Source organism: Cupressus sempervirens, chromosome 3 (assembly GCF_028749045.1).
Source record: "Cupressus sempervirens isolate cs-2001-9-10 chromosome 3, ASM2874904v1, whole genome shotgun sequence".
NCBI classification, from domain to species: Eukaryota; Viridiplantae; Streptophyta; class Pinopsida; order Cupressales; family Cupressaceae; genus Cupressus; species Cupressus sempervirens.
The window spans coordinates 877,227,150-877,248,378 of record NC_143120.1 but is presented as its reverse complement, the minus strand read 5'-3'; positions in this window follow the sequence as shown (position 1 = coordinate 877,248,378).

The window sequence follows — 21,229 nt, the reverse complement described above, 5'->3', positions numbered from 1 at the left end:
GATGCTTAGCACTTCTCATTATTTCCTTCCAAAACCATCTAGGGATATGTCCTTCTGTAACCTTGGCTCTAGATGATGAAGGGATGTGTTCAACTACCCCCTTCCCTCTGCCGCTTTTGCTTGGATTTTTCTATTGTGAGGGTTCTTCTTCTATAGTCTCAATTTTTTTAGATCCTGTAGTTTGATCCTCAACTTTCTGGGAAGGCTTTTGTATACATTCCATCACCTATGCCTCTTTTGATGGTTCATTAGTAGTCCTTGGTTCTAGTTCTCCTTGTAATGATGATTCTTTCTGAACATGTTCCTCTAAACTCAGAGGTGGAGGTGTCACTGAAACCTTATCTACCATCATAGCTTGATGTGAAGATGGGGGCATTGGATGTGGACCTTGTGTCTCAGGTGGCATTTGCGTCCAATCTTGCTATTGAAATTCACCTGTAGGAGTATCTCTAATCTTATCTCCAACCAATTATGTACCCACTTGCATGAAATCAAAATCTGAAATGGGGAGAATATCACCACCTAGCTCTCTTTGCTCATTCACCCATTGTTGTACTTCATCTTCCAAAGAAGTGAGCTCTATCGTTTCAACTTGGGTGGGCGGTGGGGTATTTGTGACATTCTTCTTTTTTCCCAATTTTGTGTCTTTGTCAGGTCAAGTTCTCCCTTGTAAAGGCACTTGTTCTTCCTCCCCATCTGACTCTCTCTCATCCTCATCTGATTCTTCCTCGGGAATGGGTTTAGGAACAGATGGATTAGCTACTAATCTTTTACGAACTCTTTGTCTCTTGTTCATTCTAACCTTAACCCTCCTTTGCTTCTATAGAACCATAGGAGAAGCAGGTTCTTCAAGCATCAAATGAATGGATGTCTCTGGAGTCTCTCCTTCTTCTTGTTGGCTTGACAAAACAGGAGGCAATGGAAAATCAACCTAGATATGAGAAATTCCAGGGTCTCAAGGGTCTTGGGAAGTAGATTCATGTTGTTGCAAAGGGGCCTGTTCTTCAACATGCTCTATCTGGATCCTCTGAGGAGAGGCTCTCTTCCTCTTTTCTTTCTTTTTCTCTGAAGGATGGTAGTATCCCACTGGACGATCAAGCTGGTAGATTGTTTTTGGCCTGATAGGAGACTGGAGCGCAAATATAGGAACTGTGACCTTCCTCCCCTTTACCCTTTCTCGGTGAGCATGTGCATGGAATATCACTGTGTTCAGAATTGGATCAAGTGGAAAGGGTTTCTTGATCCAACTCTTTGTCATTCTAATGACATGTCTTGCTCGATGATTAATATCATCTCCTTCCTCTCTATCAACTTCTACATTCAGAATGGGCCTCTCACCAACCTTATTTGTATTGAATAAGGGATCCAGTAGCTCCTGCGAATCTTGTAGCCTTATCTCATCCGGGATGGTCAAATGGAGAGCCTTCTCTGCTAAATACAAAGTCATTCTACAATAGTCCTTGATACGGACATCATAATCATTTGTGGCATTCATCCAATGATCTTCAATGGCTTCCTCGTGGTAGAACTCTTTTCTTGCCAAATTTTCCACTTTACCAACATTGTCAAAGAATGGTTGGGGAGAGTTATATTCTTTGAGAGGATAGTTCTCCCATTCCCACTCGAAAGTCAAGATATCCTGCTTTCTCTTTACCTGGTATGCTCCTATTACGAATGGCCAATCCAAACAAGGTCTTCATTTTTTCTTGATCCTCTCATAAGCTGACTCAATCTACCAAGAAATTTTCATTAGAACCAACTTATTACTTGGGTACCTTGGGAGCTTCTTTGGATGGATAGATGCACCACCAACCCGAATGTATGTAAATGTCTGAAATTGGATAAAATATGCACTGAGAGCTATGATCTATGCCTTGGCCTCATTAGACAATCTCTTTCCATAATCGCCTTTGATGAATCGAATGATGGAAAAGATAAAGGCATCATTCACAATCCTATAGTCTTTGCTTTGTGGTGAGACCTTCTTCTTAACTAGCTAAGGATAAACTATATACGGCCATGCGTTAGGGTCCTGCATACTGCCCTTTTTGTATAACTCAAGATAGTCGATGGCTCTTGTTGCAAGTAGATATACCACATAAGAAGTCATATAAAACTTCTTCTTGTCCTTTACTATGTGCAACTGGTCACACATGTTCTCACTAAGTGTGGTGGCCCAATCTAGTGGCATCTTTGCATGTCTAATGGTTTCAATGAAGTTAACCATGAATGGAGCAAGATGACCCACTATAGGTAATCCCATAACTCTACTCAGGAGAATGATTGAATATGCAATGTTATCCTTCATGTATCCTCAAGCCATATCTACTTTACTGATTGTCTTTCCCTGAGACGGCTTCTTAATGAAGTATGAGGAATATATGATGTCGATGGCCTTCTAGTGATGATCATTATGCCATCTCTCAGTTGCTTCATATGAAAGCCTGATAAACTGATCAGCTCTAGGTAAGTGAAAAACTCTCTCGATATTATCAGGTCATAGATCTAAAACCACTTCCCTAGTGACGCTCTTTACCACCCTTTCCTCGGGAACAAAATGTTGAGATAAGGTCATAATCAATTCAGCTGACTGAATGGTCCCAAGATGTGATGCTGCATTTACCAATCTAGACTGAATTAAGGTGGATCTCAAAGAAGATTTTTCAGTTGGGTTGTTACAAACCCTCAAAAATTCTCCCAAGTCCATGTGTCCAAGTTCTGTGTCTTTGATCTCAGAGTGTTCATTGTGCAATCGTGACTTTGGGGTTACGCCTTAGAACTTGTACACAACTAGCTTTGTTGTTGATCTAGATGTGGATGCCATTTGATTATATTACCTATACATCACAAAGAAAAAGAATGATTAATTACTGGATACATATAAAACATTAAAAAAAAATGATATTCTAGAACTTATTTTATTTGTTGTGATTTTTTTTTTTTTGGGTTTTTAAATATATATATATATATAAAACAAAAAAAATAATTTTTTTTAAAATGGGGTTTGAAATGCAGCGGTGCGCACGTCCAAGAGGGGCGCGGCAACGGTCGCACGCATGCATCCCAAAGGGGCGTGGCAATGGTGCCGCGTGCGCGCCCAGAAGGGAGCGATGACTATCGCACGCGTGTCTAGAAAGGTGCCTCGGTGGCAGCCGCAAACTGCCTAGAAGGCATGCGCAGTGGCGGCAGCACATAGTGTTGCACGTCCAGAAGGGCACGGTTACAGTAGCCACCGTGTGGCCCAAAAGGCGCGCACAGTAGCACACCACCATATGTCTAGAAGGGCGTAGCAGCAACGGCCGCTGCATGGCCCAAAAGGCACACATAGCGGCATGCCGTCACGCGTCCAAAAGGGTGCCTGCGCGTGAGCACTAGGTCTACGTGGAAAGTGAAGGGGGGAAGTTTTCCATACCTTTCCCTCCTCAGCTCCACTTCTTCAACATCAAAAAACAAAAAAAACAAGTGGGGCGGGGGGGGGGGGGGGGTTTATAACTTCCCTTCCTCCTTTCTTTGCATGCATGTGCACCTCGATATGCATGCGCGAGATTTTTATTTTTTTTCAATTTTCAATTTTTTGATTTTTTTATGGTTTTTGGACTCAACTAAAATTTATTCTCCTGACTTGAATTGTGAGTCCGAGAGTCAAAAAAAGTAGGGGGTCCCCATTCCTCACTAGGAATGGGGCGTGTGTTGTGGAGACCACAACATTAATCTACTGAATACCTTCATGTAACAAATTCATGACTTTATTCCCCAAAGATATATTTTCTATTCAAACATCTAATTTATCCAACTCCTTTTCTGAGTCTATCTCCATCAGCATCTAGTACCTTTCCCTTTTATAGATTTGAGTGCTTGCAAATCATTGGCCCAGGTACGCACTTCATCCATTAGCCCAAAATCTTGGTTTATATTAGAAACAAACTTGTTGATGTTAGTTTGGATGTTGTGCAACAGGTTCAAATTTCCCTGTATTATTTGCACTCCCCTTTCCTCAAAACTATGATGCCATTTTAAGCATTTATCCAAAATTGAATCCATTGGTGGCCTTGCCTCCTTCCTTTCTAATGCATCTCCAAGAGAAATTTAAGGATTAACAAAATCTATTAGACCTACTACCTTGTTGAAGTATCCTCTCAACAATTGATTTTGCTTCTGCAACATTATTAACTTAGACTCATCCTTTTTCATGTGTCAAAACACTTGCTTGAGGCCTATGGTAGTCAAGACATTTTTCATGTCCACTATAGGCTTTCTCAATATGACCTCCTTCATCTACTAATCCTTTAGAGTTGATTCTTTGGTGTCAACATGAGGATATGGAATGGCAATGGCTTAGGTTTCTAGATTGCCTTTATTAATTCTATCATTCTCTCCTCTTCTGTTAGTTCCATCTTCCTCTTATATCTGATCATAACCTCCTTATTCAACCATGATGGTGTTGTCTTTATTGGTTACATATATTGTGTTGAATAAGTTTCTTCTAAAGTAGGCTTCTTTCCCTTATCACTCCTCTTTGGAGTCTTCTCATGTCGAGGAAGATCTTCAGAGAGATCTTATGTGATATGTTGGGCTAAGGACCCAGCCTCTATATCTAGAGGAACTTATTGCCTTTATTCTTCTATCTTTCCTTCCTTGGATACTTCATCAGCATATAGCTATACATATTCACCTTCCTCTATTTTTCAACTCTTTATGTCTACTTCAATCATCAAAGGAGGTGGAACTATTGATCCTTTATCTACTTCAATTGTTATTTCCTTAAACAACCATTAAATAATATTTTCATTCTAAGTAACATCAAACAAGAGATTTCTTTTAAAATAAATTACACCTTCAGGTCAACTGAATGTTGATACTCAGGTCACACTATGTAGTTAGGTGTTATGATGATGCTTGGGCAATATAATGAGTGTGGGTGATACTCTAGCACTAAGGTGACACTGGGTGCTCGAGTGACACTGAAGAATGTCTCACTTGAATTGAATCCTTGTTTCATAATGAGAATTCAATGAATACTAAAAACTTGGTTCACACTGAGAAATGATACATTTATACTATGATATATGTTCATAAGATAGTTATCGGGTAATATAGGATATGCTCAATCTGCTCAAGTTAGATTGACACATCATGATTAAAGGAAAGATTGGTTGTAGTATTAACTAACCTTCCTAGATGACATAAGTGTTTTGTCGCTAATTGAAAATGTGTCTTTCCATAGGGTCAACAGTTTCCTCTACTAACCTATTGATAGTTCATGGGGGATTATTCTTTGTTCTTTTGGATCTCTCTTTTGACTACTAACACTCAAGGAGGTCCACTCCTTTATGTTGATCACTCTTTGAATTACTAAAAATCTAGTAGGCTTGGTCATTTTTTGATCCTACTTTCCAGGGACTATGCACAATCTAGGAAGCAAGATCATTTTTCTGATCCCTTAAGGTTGTACACACCCTTATAGATAGGTTATCTTTTTTATTCTTCCTTTTAGGACATAGAGTTCCCTTAAGGAGGAATCTTTATTGATAAATTTAATAGCATGCCACACACACTTGCTAGAGCATTAAATGACATCTTTTGTTGTAGCACATCTTTCTTTTTCTTTGTACTTTATAATAAGGAACAAAGTCCTTATTGAGTGAGCTAGATATACTTTCTTGTTAGTGACATATCCTTTTTTCTGGCTTTATGTATGATGAAGACTCAAGTCTCTTGGGGGTTTAATGGTTTCTTCACCTCCTTAGACATGATAAAACCAACTCTTTCTTTCTTATCTACATTATCATGAGTGTGCTTGACAAATCACACTCCCACTAAAGTGGAGGATAAATGTATAGTCTTAAAATAGATGCACTCATTTTTTAGCACCTTTTAAATCCCTTACTTCAGTAATGGTATGGGCCATGAATGGATTCATGCTCAATCACCTCTTTCTCCTATTCTACTCCATATATTTTAGTTTCACCAATGTAGTCTATTAGACCTCAAGGTTGGCTCCCTACGGGAAAATCATGGAACAAGTTGACCTAGGTCATGTTTCCTGGGGATTTTAAATCTAGAACATAATTTTGTCTTAGGATTTTTAATTTAATAATTAGGTTGCACCATCAGCTTTCTTTTGATCACATCAAAAAATTGAAGCCTAGGAATCTCATTTTCACATCAACCATCAAGATTACACAAGAGATAAAGCTATCAATGTGAGTTCAATAATTTAAGCTAGCATATTTCTTTAATTATTCAAGGAATTCAAAGATTCAAGGATCCTTTGTGAGCAATTCCTCTTCAAGATCTAGCATTTTCTTAGTCATCAAGGGAGGAGATCTACATTGATGAATTAATTATATTCTCAATTGGTACAAATTTACATCCATGGCTCCATGATATGTTTTTGGTAGATCCATTGCATTTGTCGAGATGTCCTATATTCTTTTATTACAAGTTCAACATCTAGAACATAGAATCATTGTAAAATCTTATTGACAAGGGTTTCCATGCGCAATATGAATACTTACATTTTTCTTTCTTTCTTTTTTACATATTTAAATTTTATTTTCAAGGTCATTTCATCAATCTAGGGCTTGACCAAGGCAAGCCCTCATCCACCTGAAACAAAACAAAACAAAAATATTTTATTTGTGGAGGAGTAGGATAGCCAAATTGTGACCATAAGTCTAAAATACATTTGCCCAACCATTTATGAAGATGTTCGGCCAAAGTTTTTACATTCTCTCAAGAACGAGGTTGTTTCATCATAATGTATCTAGGAATAAGATGACATAGCCAACATCTTGCTAAGACCATAAAAAAATAACATTCTCAAGGTTTTCTTTTATGATTGCAAAATCATAATCAGAAGTTCTATCATAGTCCTAGCTCTACAATTTTTAGAGAGAAAAAGAATATTCCTCTACATGTTTCAAGGTGAGTCATCTATCAATTATTTTATACTTTAGTCTAGACCCTTTTTCATATCTTAATTGGGTTGATTTCTTATATTTAGCACATAGAGTTATCTTACACTAAACTCCCTTAATCAATTAAATTAGCTAGACTTTAGTATTTACACATCTTTAATCAAATTTACATTGCATGAAAGAGGATTTTCTTACATACTTCCAAGTGAAGCACTTTGTTTTTAGCATTAGCATCCCTTTATCTCCTTGGGTTTAGCCAATCTAACTTGATTTATATTGAGAGTTTAATTTGGAAGCCCTTGTTTCTCTTATATTGAATGAGTTAGAGTGAAATGAGTTAGTTAATGAATTCATTTCACCTAATTGACTTTTTAAAATTCATTGCATCCATTTTCTCCCTAAATGAATATATAATGATCCTTGAACTAAATAGCCTCTAAACATGATAACAATAAAAAATTGGTAACCATGAGAACATACATTAGTAAAACCATCAAATCACATCATAACCCACATAACTAAGATATCATCATAACAACAATAATAATCTAAAAGATGAACTCATGAATGAAATGAACCAAGTGCATCTCACAATGATAGGATATAGTCATAACATGAGAATAGTCACCCAAACTCATAAAAGAATCAAACTTATATCAAATAACCTTGAACACAATGATTCTTATACAAAATTAGAACAATAGCCTCATAAGCTCTACCATCATGCATCATGTAAACAAGAAGGTTATATATATATATATATATATGAAAATTTTTTATGAAACAACATAAACTATACCACCCTAAGTGAACCAACCTCTCACAACTAGTCTAACATGGTCAAAAAATGCAATCATAAATCCATCAAAGAATAAACTAAGATCAACCAATCACAAAAGGGAAGAAAGAAGCATAGATATAGTCAGAAGAAGGGATCTCATCCATCTATATTAAGCCACCAACACCCATGAGCATGTTATGCAAAAAACTTGGGAGAGGCATACACATTATCCACATGAATATTCTCCCATGTAAGGATTATGATCAATTTGGTCAACCCATTTACATAGAAAATTGCACTCACCTTGCTTTGTTACACAACATAACTTTAAAAAATATTCACAAAAAAGGCCACACAAACAAGGAATGAATAATATTAACAACACAAAATTTGATCATGATACAAGATCTACATTTACTCACACCATGCATTACAATGAAAAATTATAGAAAAATAACATCCATGTGCTTAACAATTCACAACATGAGTGAGTCAATAGGTAACACTAACACAATTCTCCTAACGTATATATTTTTCTTTATTAAATAAATATGAACATTGTGCAAGAGGGGTTGACATGAACAAATTTAAGATATACTAATGCATTATATATTCCTCCAAATATTTTTCACAATAACCATGCATGTGAACCATTAAACTCTTTTATTTAACCTTTAAAAGTGCTTAATATTGTTCTTAATTAGATAGGTTACCACAACAATTGTTAAAGAATAATTGTGATTTGGGGTTCCATGCATCATTAAACAAGAACTGTTAATGAAAACTTCGCCTAGCATATCATTACTTTGTTTTGGTTAGTTTGTATGAACTTAATTTATAGAATACAAAATCTTGAGCTTTCTAACTAATTTTTCATTGGGGATGCTTAAATTCTTTTATGTTTTGCTTATAGTTTTTTTAGTGATGATATCTTAAAATAAATAAAGCAAGGCTAATATTGTAGAGTATTATTGAATCAACACATATTTGTTGTGTGGCATTTGAAATACTAACAGAGACAATTCTCCCTTTTAAAATCACTTGGTCATAAGTTCGTATTTCTTTAAATTATTTATCCATATACCATATAATTATAAATTTGAAAACTTAAACTAATATTCAACATAATTATTAACATTATAATATTATATTTTTTTTGAAAGAAGAGATAAATACATTAGCCTATTTATAAAAATGAGGTGATAATTGAGTGACCTTGTCCCCAATTGAAAAGTCAATAATACCAAATTAGTGTAATCAAATCTTGCTAATAAGAACAACTCTACAAATTATCTATCCTATCATATCACTATTAACATTTGTATTATTTTAACCAAAAAATCCATTGATTTTTAAATTTATATGAATATTAAAAGCTAGAACATATCAATTCTATATAATCACAAAATTGGACCATAAACCTTGAAAGGGTATGTCCTTAAAACTATTGTCACGTACACCACTCATGGTTGTGTAGACTTAGAATGCTCAAAACAAAAGCGCCATCCTTTTTGTACTTCTCATTGAAAAGATGTGATGTGACAAAGCAATAATCTAAATGAAAGGCCTTAGATAGAAATAGCACGGAGGGTTGCTCGCCACATGCATAAAGCCAAACTTTTGTCAATGTTCTTCCCTACGGCTTTTCATGAGACTAAAATCTCAGTCTTTTCTGCATTATATCACCTCAAGAGGTAAGGCCTAAGCTTTTTATTTCACTTTTTCAATGATTCCTTCTCTTTATTTCGCTTAAATGCTTTAAATAATTATATATTCACATGTGTGTTCTTTTATGAAAAGAGATAATATTGTTTTAGGGAGATATTATAGGTTAATAATAATAACATTTTATGTGCATGTCAATAGAACCTTTGATTTAGTTAGGATAATATAATAAATACAATTATTATTTTTATTTTATTTTTTAAATGTAAAGAGTTGAAAAATGTTTTATTCATTATATCTTAAGAATAAATTTAAATGAAAAAAGAATTCTAATTTACAACATCATATTTCTTATATTAGTCCCTTCATACTCTAAGATTGGAGGTTGTAGGATAGTGCTTTTTATTAGAGACCTTTAAATAAAATTATAGATCATATAATGAAAATATTGTGACAATAAAATATTTCCACATAAGACATACAAATATCCAAACACACATTTATAGATCCATCAAATAGAAGAATAAATAAACATGTCTTTGATATGGTACAAGGTATTTTCTAAGAAAAAAATCTGAAATCATCCACACTTTCATGTTTTATTTACCAATGAGATGAGACATTATGGTTATAGAGTTACCATACTTACTTTTAAAATATCAAGATCCTCCAATGTATCCTTCACGTGTTTGAGCATGATTTCTACCATATAACCGTACAACCCATGCCATGTTTTACACATGGTTTCTACAAGAAAGCTCAATATAAATTAAAAATGAAATCTACCACTAAACATTGGCTTTCTTTTATAGAATCAAACTTACACAAAATGACCTAGTGGTTTTGGCTAAACCATGTGTCTCACAGTAATAAAAGAGTAATACATTTGACCCCAACATTTGCTTTTTGTTCTTATGTTTTTTTTTTTTTTTTTTTTAAAATTCAATGTGCAACACATATTAAATATGTAACAAATGTCGCAATACAAATTTACAAGTGAAGCCAAATTATTATTATTTTTCAATTGAAAAAGATGTGAATTACAAAGTTGCAGTTAGAGACTGCAAAAAAATCAGCTAGATACACAAAAAATAGTATATGACATTGTTATAGAAAAACAAATAGCAACAACAATACAAAATAAAGAAAATGTCATAGCTAGAGCAATACAAATAGCAACTATATGGCAAAATCTAGAAATTAGTCCCATAGAAATGCAACTATGTGACACCCTATATTGATCTCTTTATTGCCAAGTAGTTGATTAATCCGATATCTATTTTCTCGTGGATTTTCAACAAAGCCAAATAAATATTTAATGTGGCTAAACACATATTCTAGGATGTACATAAAATAAATATTTATTTAACATGGGTAAATTATATTTATCTTTTCACCAACGTATACAACACCCCTTTTCTCAACATTCTCTTAGTAGTTGTTGATATTAAATGAGGGTCAATTGGTGAAATCCATCATCATAGTTTAGAAAAATATCACATGAATCTCATGCATGCTCTTATCCTTGATCATGATACCTAAAATAGTAGAAAATATGTCCACCATCTCAAAAACATATCCTCTTACTCTCCAACATGCAACCTATACTAATAACTAAGTTAGCCACCATCTCAAGAAATATTTTCTCATCCTCCAAACTTCCACTTGATGGAAAGGTAACAAAAAGAAGATGGACATGCATCAATCCAAAGATAAACATCTAATCCAACTAACACAAAATATTGCAAGCTACTAAAAATTTAAAAGATGAATGACTTGCAATACTATCCACCACAAATACTAAAAAATCCAATCATACATACCTTAAAATGTATTAAAATCGCCAATGCCTCAAAAATTATCCAAGAACTAACAATATAATTCCAATGTCAATTTTTAAAATAGATCAATAATAGAGAATCTGTTTGATGCAGGAGCATCCTAGGTGCAAGAGCAATCTTACATCACCCAAAAATATTATGGTTCTATCTCTTGAATAAGGGTTGTCTCAGTGTGGAGTTACTTGTGGAAGCTTTCAGCTTAGTAAATCAGTCATACAAGTTTGGATTGTTCTACTTTCAGAGGTTGAGGCTCATTTAGGATATATCATCTTGTTGATTGACGTTCATGACTAAACATGAGCATTCACAAAGTTATTGTAGCTTTTTTGGTTTGAAATTTGGGTACAAAAAAATTTAGGATCAGATTTGATGGCTTTAGAGGCTCTAGATGGAGTGTAAAACTTGGTCAACAGGAACTTTTGAGTCATGGGTTATAAAACAGAGGCCAAGGATTCCAAAATGCAGTCACAATAGCTAATCAAATCAATAGTTTTATGGTCTTACAAAGTTGGACTTGCCAAAAATTCTAAAATAAAATTTGTAATTGTTTTGAGTTGACTCTATCTATAATTTTAGGGTTGGTCAACTTGAAGGGTTAGCATTAAATGTCTAGAGCTTTCCCAGGTGGTGGAAAATTTCCTATTTAAGGAAGGACCACAAGTTGCCTAGGATAGTTCTAGGTGATAGTTCATAGCTATGTGTTGCACATTATTGTAATGAAGGTACCCATTTGAGTTTGCATATTGTATTTCAAAATTCTACGATTCCACATATGTGGAGATAATAAGAAGCCCATATATTGTTCTAACAATTTTTTTAAAACTTTTTTTGTACTTTTGTTATGTATTTTTGGTATTAAGGGGAGAACCCTTCATCAAGTGATATTGGGGTGAGAGTTCCTAAGTGTGTAGATAGATCAATGATTGTGAGATAGCTTACATTGGGACCGTGGTTTGGGTTGAGTGTGTAGATAGATTGTCTATTCGGAGGAACATTTTACTAGGGTTTTAGTGAAAGCACAAAAATTCCTACACAAAGAGAGAGTGTTTGAAGCACCAGAGGTGAGAGATCTAAGGGTTTTAGAGTCATCAAGGGACAACTACAAGCATCAAAAGAACAACTGTGTAAAGGGATGAATCTTGTTATAAGAGATGAAAGAGAAGAGGAAGGAAACACTAAGCAGGAAGGAGAAGATAATGTTTTGAACCCAAAGGAAGAAAGACCTTTTAGGATCATCTCCAAGATTGGAAAAAAACCAAAGTTTGAGGTTTCTACCTTTTTTAGGAAATCTTAACCAAGAGCAATTGATTGATTGGATCAATGAGTTAGAAGAATACTTTAAGTATGAAGATCCTGATTGAGTCAAGTTTGTGAAGGCCAAACTTAAGGATCATGCAAATTTTTAGTAGGAGGAGATTCAATTGGAGAGAAATAAAAGAGGGAAGAAGAAAATCACAAGATGGGACAAGATGATAGCTAAATTAAAGTGACAAATAATTCTCATGGATTATGAGCTTTCTCTATTAAATAAAATGAAAGGGTTGAAGCAAGTAGGAAGATATGTTCAAGAGTATATAGAAGATCTCTACTAAGTTCCTATTACCTTAATGGGTTGAGGCCAAACATTTAGGAGGAATTAAGTCTAGTTTGAATGAAAAATAATGAAAAGGCATATCTCTTTACTGTAAGAGTTACTAAAAAGTTGAACAAGAAGTTTGAGAACCAAAAGCGGAAGAGGTCATGGTAGAAGATCTAGTGGATGGTCTTATGGAGGTTGAAATAAAGATCAAAAGAAGAAGGATGAGGTTAGCAATAGTAGTTAGAATCAAAGGAGAAATAATTGCAATCATTTTTTATGATTAGAATAATAGAGATCAAAGAGGGAGAGGAAGAGGAAAAGGATCTCAAAGAGGAGGCCTCTATGGAACATGTTTTCAGTATGTACAAGAGGGTCATACAAAATTTAAATGTCCTCAATGCCAAGGAAGGACACATGATAAAATTGAAGGTTGGGCCAGAGTTTCACATGTTGATGAAGCAACCAAATCATCACATTCTAAATATTATAATGGAGGAGAAGTCCTAGTTAATAAAAGACTCTCACTAAGTGGTTAGAATGAACCTAACGTAGTTCTAGGTAGGATAATCCCCAAAGGAGATGTCCTAGCCTGCAGCAAATAACCACACAAAAAAAACACACACAACATACAAGATCTAGTACCAAATCATAATTCTTTATTGATAAAATCACTTATTACATGCAATGTGTCAAATTGTAAGACCTTCCCAGTTAGGTCCAAATGCAACAACAATTACAATAACAATTCTACAAGATCCCTCAAGATCCAATCCAAACCCTACTCCTAGCTAGTCTAGATCTGCACTCTAGAAGAAACCCCAAGGAAATCATAACTTGTGCTCTCAAGCACACCAAGCAATCTCTTAGTTTTTCAAGCCACAACTACTAGCCTTAAAAATTTTCTTCTCCACTTCATCCTCTTCTCCCAACTGGTTGACAATGACTAAAAGACTCCACAAGACCCCCTACTTATACCTAACTAAGCCACAAGTCGACCCAATTCATTAAAAATTAAATTAAAACCCTTACATTAAATATATGTTGAGCCACAAGTTGGCTACAACACAAAATAAATACCCAAAATTAGCTACAAGATGAATTTAATTCGAAAAGTTAGCTCACAGAAAACTCGACACCTATAGGAACCAAGAGTAGACCGATTGTCAAGGAAACCAAGCCGATCATTAGCCAAACCACAAGCATTATCAAGTTCCTAATGCATATCAAGCAACCAACACATGTCGAGCACCTAATACATGTTGAGAAACCAACACATATCGAGCACACATAGTGTCAAGCAACAGAAGATGTCAAGCTCCAACAATGACTGAGCCCCTTCAATGACTAAGCTCCTTGGCCATGACTATACCCTTCACTGATTGAGCACCACTGTTTGGTGACCGAGTCCAGAACTCTCAGCCAAAATACCTAATCATTTAGGATTGCAAGCAAGCCAAGGATGCTCCTACATTAGATACCCTAGGTTCAAAAAGATGTTCTCAGTATTTGGAAGAAAATGTTCTAGGATTCAACACATAAACTAGTTCTTCACATACATATCCTCCAACTCCTCAACTTGTACACTCTTTCCCTTGATCTTCTTCTATTTCTTCACATCCATCATCATTGTGCTATAGGTTTGCGTTCTATTTTGATATCCAACCTTCTCAAAATCCCTCAACTCAACTTGACTGCCAATACTCAGGTTCCTCCTATCAAACTCTTCATTTTGCAAAGGAATTAGGGAATGCTTACTAGCACCTTTCACAATTTTAAACATATCCTTGACACAATCATGCACAACCCTGCAATCATACTACCATGGTCTACCAAGAAAAGCATGAAAATAGTTCATGTCCACAATATCACAAAAAAAATGATCCTTATATTGCCCAATCTAGGAATCAACAAGGCATTTCTCCCTCACTTCAAAAGCATGCTCACCTTGCAACCCGCCAATCCTAGAAGGATACTATATTTTTTTTAAATGGAAGCACTTCTATGTTAAGAGTGTTTAGCCCTCTGAGTAAATGGTTTAGCATCATGTCAGTTTTTGTGAATGGGTCTTTGGATGGATCGAGTTGTTTTTCCCCTGTTCTTCTTCTCTCTCTATTTCTAGCCTATTTTTGATAACTTTATCTATGAAACTGAGGACTTTGACATTTTGGGTCAAGGATGACCTATTAGATCAAGGTCAAGCTTGATCCTAACCTAGGTCAAGGATGAACTCAATCTTAACCTAGGGTAGGGTCAATATCATCCCTAACCCTTAGGTTCATTTTTGAATTTTTGGAAGTTTTGGGACATCAAGCTTTGTAAACTTTCTTTTTCCTACTTTCGAGTTAGCTATTTTGGGTTTTGAAATGGTAGACTCTTAAATTACATTTAATATAGGTCCATTTCTAGGGGTTAAGGTTAATTGCGATTTAATGCTCCTATGTTAGCCTTCTCTAGGAGTTTGTGCCCTAGATCTCTATATAAGAAATCCTTCTTCCCTCATTTTGTTATCTATTAGCCATTTTGCCCTCCCACCAAAATTTTGAATTTTTCCTATCAAGCATGGCCAATGGTCATATCTTTTTGAATATTCAAATATTTAAATAATCAAATGTTATAAAAGATATATTTAACCTTGGATTACATTTTATATCCTAAGTTTTTGGGTTGATTTACATTATAAATATATCAACGAGTTTGCATCTTCCCAACCATCTAATCTTCTAGGATTGACAAATGTTTCTTTATTGCTATGAAAAGTTTCATAGAAAATTCTTGTAGCATCATAGTGACAAGGCGACATGTGTCTGAGTGGGACCTCTTATTTCTAGTCATGCACAGTGGTCACTAAACATTGAGAACTACAAATTGAAGATAGATCTAAGATTCTCATTTTGTCACTATGAAAAGTTGCTAGTTCTTTAGTGATACTAACATAACAACAATGTGCCATGCGTTTGAGGTGGGCCTTTCTTCTTTGTGGCTGGTGGAGTTGTTAGACAAGGTAACAACTGTCAAAGTTTTATTTGTGACCTTTTGAGGTGGGCCAGCTTCTTGATGTACTCTTGTCCACCATTGATTCAAAGATAATCAATGATTTTTCATTTTGTCACTATGAAAAGATGCAAGACTTTTAGTCATATTGACATGATGACAATTTGATATTTGGAGGTGATGGGACCAACTTATGCATGGAGTCCTTGAAGGTTTTCTACCATAAATGAAGCTCTAACTATTAGGTTCCTATTTGCTATAGATTTAAGCATAGAGAGAAGGGTTTTGTCATGGTCTTCTGATCTTCCAAGATCAAGGGTTGTCACTTTGTTGCTATGAAAAGTTACGTGACGAATATCAATAACAAGATAGTGACAATGTGACATGTGTCTCAAGGGGCCCATCATAGTTCATAAGGCATTGTACTTTATCCATTGTCAAATTGATGCAGGTCAAGGGTTGTTGTTACATCCCAATTAAAAAATGATAGACCTTTAGTCATAACAACATAATGATAGGTTGGCATGTGTCTCAGCGAGCCTAGGTGGTGAGTAAGTAGTGGTGGTTAAGTTCATTTTTGCAAGGTCATGGGCATTTTATGTTACATTGATGTTAGGCTGCGAGTACATGACCAAGGCATTCATTGGGTCACAACTATTAGTTAAAACATTAAGGATAAGTTGTGAAGCAATGATAATAGTTAGTTTGATTGAGTTTGCAATTTTGCAAGGTAAAATAGTTAGTTAAGATAAAATGTGCTGAAGTTGTGACTAGGGTAAAGATGCAAGTCAGCATAAGTTTGAATGCTAGCAAGGTGGAAAAATGTTTTAACATGACTGGTCCACATGGCAAAGCCGAAGCATTGACTTTGGTTGACTGATGACATGGCTGACTTGGCATGTCGAGAACAAAGAAAGATAACTCTTTAATGGTGAATCAAATCTTCTTGATCATATATAACCACATTTTTGCATTCTCCATGCATGGTAAATGTAAAGGACATTCCCCTCACTGCCTAGTTATCCATCTACCTAGTTAGAAGGATAATGGCTGCCATTTTTGTCTTCTCATCATTTTTTTTGGTGAATAATATGATTTTCTTGCATCTGGATGTGTCCCATGATCAAATCTTTCCCAGATTTGTAGTGACTATTCTCTACAACCTTAAAAGAAGTTGTTGAGTTTTTCCTTGGGGTAGAATCTATTTGAGCTATGCTTGAACTATAAAAGAAAATTTTGTAACCCTTCTTAGGATCAATCATTTTTTCTCTAATTCTATAGTAGTAGATTTCTAGACTCTATTAGTAGATTTCTAGACTCTATTACTTTAATTTCCTTTCATCTATGAATGAATGTAGCCCTCTATTTTGCCTCATTCTCCCATCAATGTTATTGCAAAATCTGCTTGCCTCTATTGGTGTTTTGTTTTTATTCTTCAATCTACATAATAGTATCTATTCTTCTCTTTGAATGTTATAGAGTGAAGTTCCTTCCTTGTGGCATTTCATTTCATCTATTATTTGTATGTAACTATCAGATTAAGACAAAGATTGAATAAGTGTATTTTGAGGTTATATTGATAAATAGTGCATTGTTGGGGTAGAGATATGACTGAACAAACTATTTTGGTGTATCACCCCTTTTAGATTATATTAGGTATTTTATTATCATGCATTCATTCTCCATTTTCCTCTCAAATATTAGCTAGGTGCACCCTAATAGTAAGGAATCTGGACTTCTCCAGACACTCAATCTCATAGTTCAAGTCCCATAGCTTGGAGATTGTTTCCATGTTTTACAAGGTTGCCTTCTGGTAAAAACTTTAGGGGAGGGTGCAAGATTTTGTGACAACAACATCTACAACCTATCGCTATTTCATGAGCATATACACTATCTAAAAGCCATCGATAATTCATCAGTACATTCACTATCTATGAGAAAAGTTATTATCCACCTACTATGAAGTGAAGATCTACTATCTATAGACATTGGCCTATAGTGCAAAGGTTGTTGCTTCTCTTTGTAATAAGAAGATCTTGCATTTGATTTCTAAAATGGGAGGTTAAATAAGCTTAATATAAGACCTACTATCTATCAAGAATTCAAGCATTCAAGTGTTCAAGAATCCATTTCATCAAGGAGGTTCATTGTTTGTCATTGAAGAATTCAATCTCTATGAATCCCCCTTGTTGAATATTTCTCCATCCACATTCATTCAAACCTTCTTCTATGCAAAGATACATTCAAGATTGGTGTTCAACATCTAATTCTCTTGATTTGAGACATCCTACATACATGTCTACATTCATTTGGATCATTTTTACTTGTGGGTTCGAGGATTCAAATCCTCCATAAGGATTTCAATATAAGCAAGGTGAATAGTTCCATTTACTTTGTTTATCCATATTATAATTTTAATTCAATTTCAAGGTTAATTCCAAACTAGGGTTTGACCAAGGCAAAACCCCCATCCAAAAACAAACCATTTTTCTTGTAGATATAGGTTTTGAACAAAAAATTAAAGAGAATATTTGGAAATTCTTTTCACCAAACTTGTAGGATCTAGGAACATAAGTTTCATTAGAGCAATACAACTTAAGTTTGACTTTTTGGGGTATAATTGTGTCCCAGGGTAAGATTGTGCCCCGCTATCAGGGTCAAGGTTGACCTCCCTTCAAAAAGACAAAATTTTTCTATATTTTCTCTGTCTCAACATTTCTAGTCCAAAATAGGTTGCAGACATCTCAAAACTACACACGGACACCAAAAATCAACATTTTCTAGAAGTATTCTGTGCTTCAAGTTTAGTATTTGTCTTTTTTCTATTTTAAGATTTAAACACATAGCCCTCAAAAAGGAAGATCATAGGGTTTTTTTTTTTTTCTTTTTCAGTTACACAATCATTGATCACTCTCTTGTGCTTAATGAATTTGGATCATTCCTATTGAAAATTAGGGTTGAAGAAAGGCTCTATTTTCACCCTATTTGGATAGAGATATCTCATTCTCTTCAAACCAAGTTTTTAAATCATCTCCTCAATAACAAGATTATCGGTACTACCACCATCCACAATCATCTGATAGACTTTACCCCCAAATTTACAACAAGTCCTAAAAAAATTAGTCCTCTCACAAGAATCCAATGTCCTTTGACCAATCAACACTCACCGAGCTATTAAATTATCTCCTTGTTTAGGTTGACTTTCTTGGAACTTAACCTCATTTACAACAAAAACATTCCTACCATGAGGACATTCAAAAGATCTTTTCCCTTCTTCACAACATCTAAAGAAATTACCTCTAAACACACCTCCACCTATCCTCCTCTTCTAATCAATAGGTTTTGGTTCATCTTCTACACTTAGTTTAGCCTTTTCTTAGCTATCTTGCTTCTCCTTCCCTCTAGAATTACCTTGAATTTCCCTCTTCAACTTATCTTCTACCTTTAGGGCATATTGATAAGCATCCTCAACTGAATCAATCTTCAACATACTAACCTCATCCTCAACATTGAATCTCAAACAATTAATGTACTGAGATACCTTCTCCTTTGATAATTGTTTACACTTAGACCAAATGGTCAACTTGTAGAGCTCCTTGGTATAATATTTCATAGTCATTTCCTTCTATTTCAAATTATACAACCTTTTAAGCAAATCAAGCTCTTAATCAAAAGGAATACACTTAGCCTTCAACTTAGTTATCATCAACCTTCATTTCACCTTCCTCTTTTGTGTCTCTTTACAATTCTGGCCACCAAAGAGTAGCATGCCCTTTGAGCTTAGTTTGTGTCAACCTTACTCTTAGAAGATCTCCAATATCCTATAGCCCAAATTATTCCTCCAATTCACCAATTCAATCAATCAAGTCTTCAGGAGTCAAAGTACTTAAGAAATTAGAAACCTCCATCTTATGCTTCAACCTCAATTGAGATCCAATTTAGAAAATTGACTAGCCCTAGTTCCTATAGGTCTCTTCACATGATCAATTTTTTCCTCACCACTAGATCTAGTAATTTCAAATTCATCAACAACATCCTCATAATTGTCTTCTGTACCCACATGCCTAGGTGCACCACCTAAAGCACTCACAATTTCATCAATCATGTTAATCTTCATCAACACCATCTTAGATTTGAAATTGGCTTTAACCTCCTCCATCTCATGTCTAAAATATGTTTTAACCTTCCCAAAGATCATTTCTTCCACAAAATCAGTAAGATCATCAATTTCAATAGGGTCTAATTTTATTGGAGGTGTCTTCCAAGATTTTTGCAAACCCTCTATAATAGATCCACCAATCTAGAAGATCAATCAACTCCACTAGATCAACCTTCTCTTCCAACTTTCACCCAAGTCCTAGTGTAAATTGACACAACTTTGATGATTTGTTCACACACTCATGAACACCTTAGCTCTTATACCACCTAATGTAGTGGAAGGTAGGAGAATCCCCAAAGAAGATGTCTTAGCCCCCATCAAAGAACCACATAGCATAAACACAAAAAAAATACAAGATCTGAAACCAAATCACAATTATTCATTCATAAAATAATGATTACATGCAATGTGTTGGGTGGTAAAGCCTTCCTAGTTAGGGCCAAATACAACAACAATTACAATAACAGTTGTGCAAGATCCCTTAAGATCCAATCTAAACCCTACCTCCAAATAGTCCATATCTGTACTCTAGAAGAAACCCCAAAGAAATCTTAACTTATGCTCACAAGCCCACCAAGAAATCTCCTAATTTTCCAAGCCACAACTACTAGCCTTCAAATTTCACTCCTCCACTACATCCTCTTCTCCTAGCTAGATGACAATGACTAAAAGACTGCAGAAGACTCCCTATGTATACCTAGCTAAGCCACATGTTGGCCTAGTTCATTATAAATGAAATTAAAACCCTTAGATTAAATATATTTACTTGAGCCACATGTTAGCTACACCACAAATCAAATACCCAAAGATGGCTACAATCTGAATTAAATGATAAAAGTTGACTCATAGACAACTTGACACCTATAGGAACCAAGACCAGACTGACTGTCAAGGAAATCAAGCCAAGCATTAGCCAAATGACAAGTATTGTTGAGCTCCTAGTGCATGTCAAGTAACCAACACATGTCGAGAACACATAGAGTGTCGAGCAATAGGATATGTCAAGCTCCAATAATGATTGAGCCCCTTTAATGACTGAGCTCCTCATCCACAACTATATCCTTTAGCGATCGAGTGCCACTATTTGATGATCGAGTTTACAAATCTTAGACAAAATATGTCCGATGATGCAGGATTGCAAGCAAGCCTCGGATGTTCCTACATAAAAAATTGACCAAAGGAGGAGCTCATTTCACACCAAGTGCAAGTGTAAAGATAAGTGTTGTGATGTGATTGTTGATAATGGAGGCACTAAAATTTTTTGTTAGAAGAGATGGTCATCAAATTTAAAAG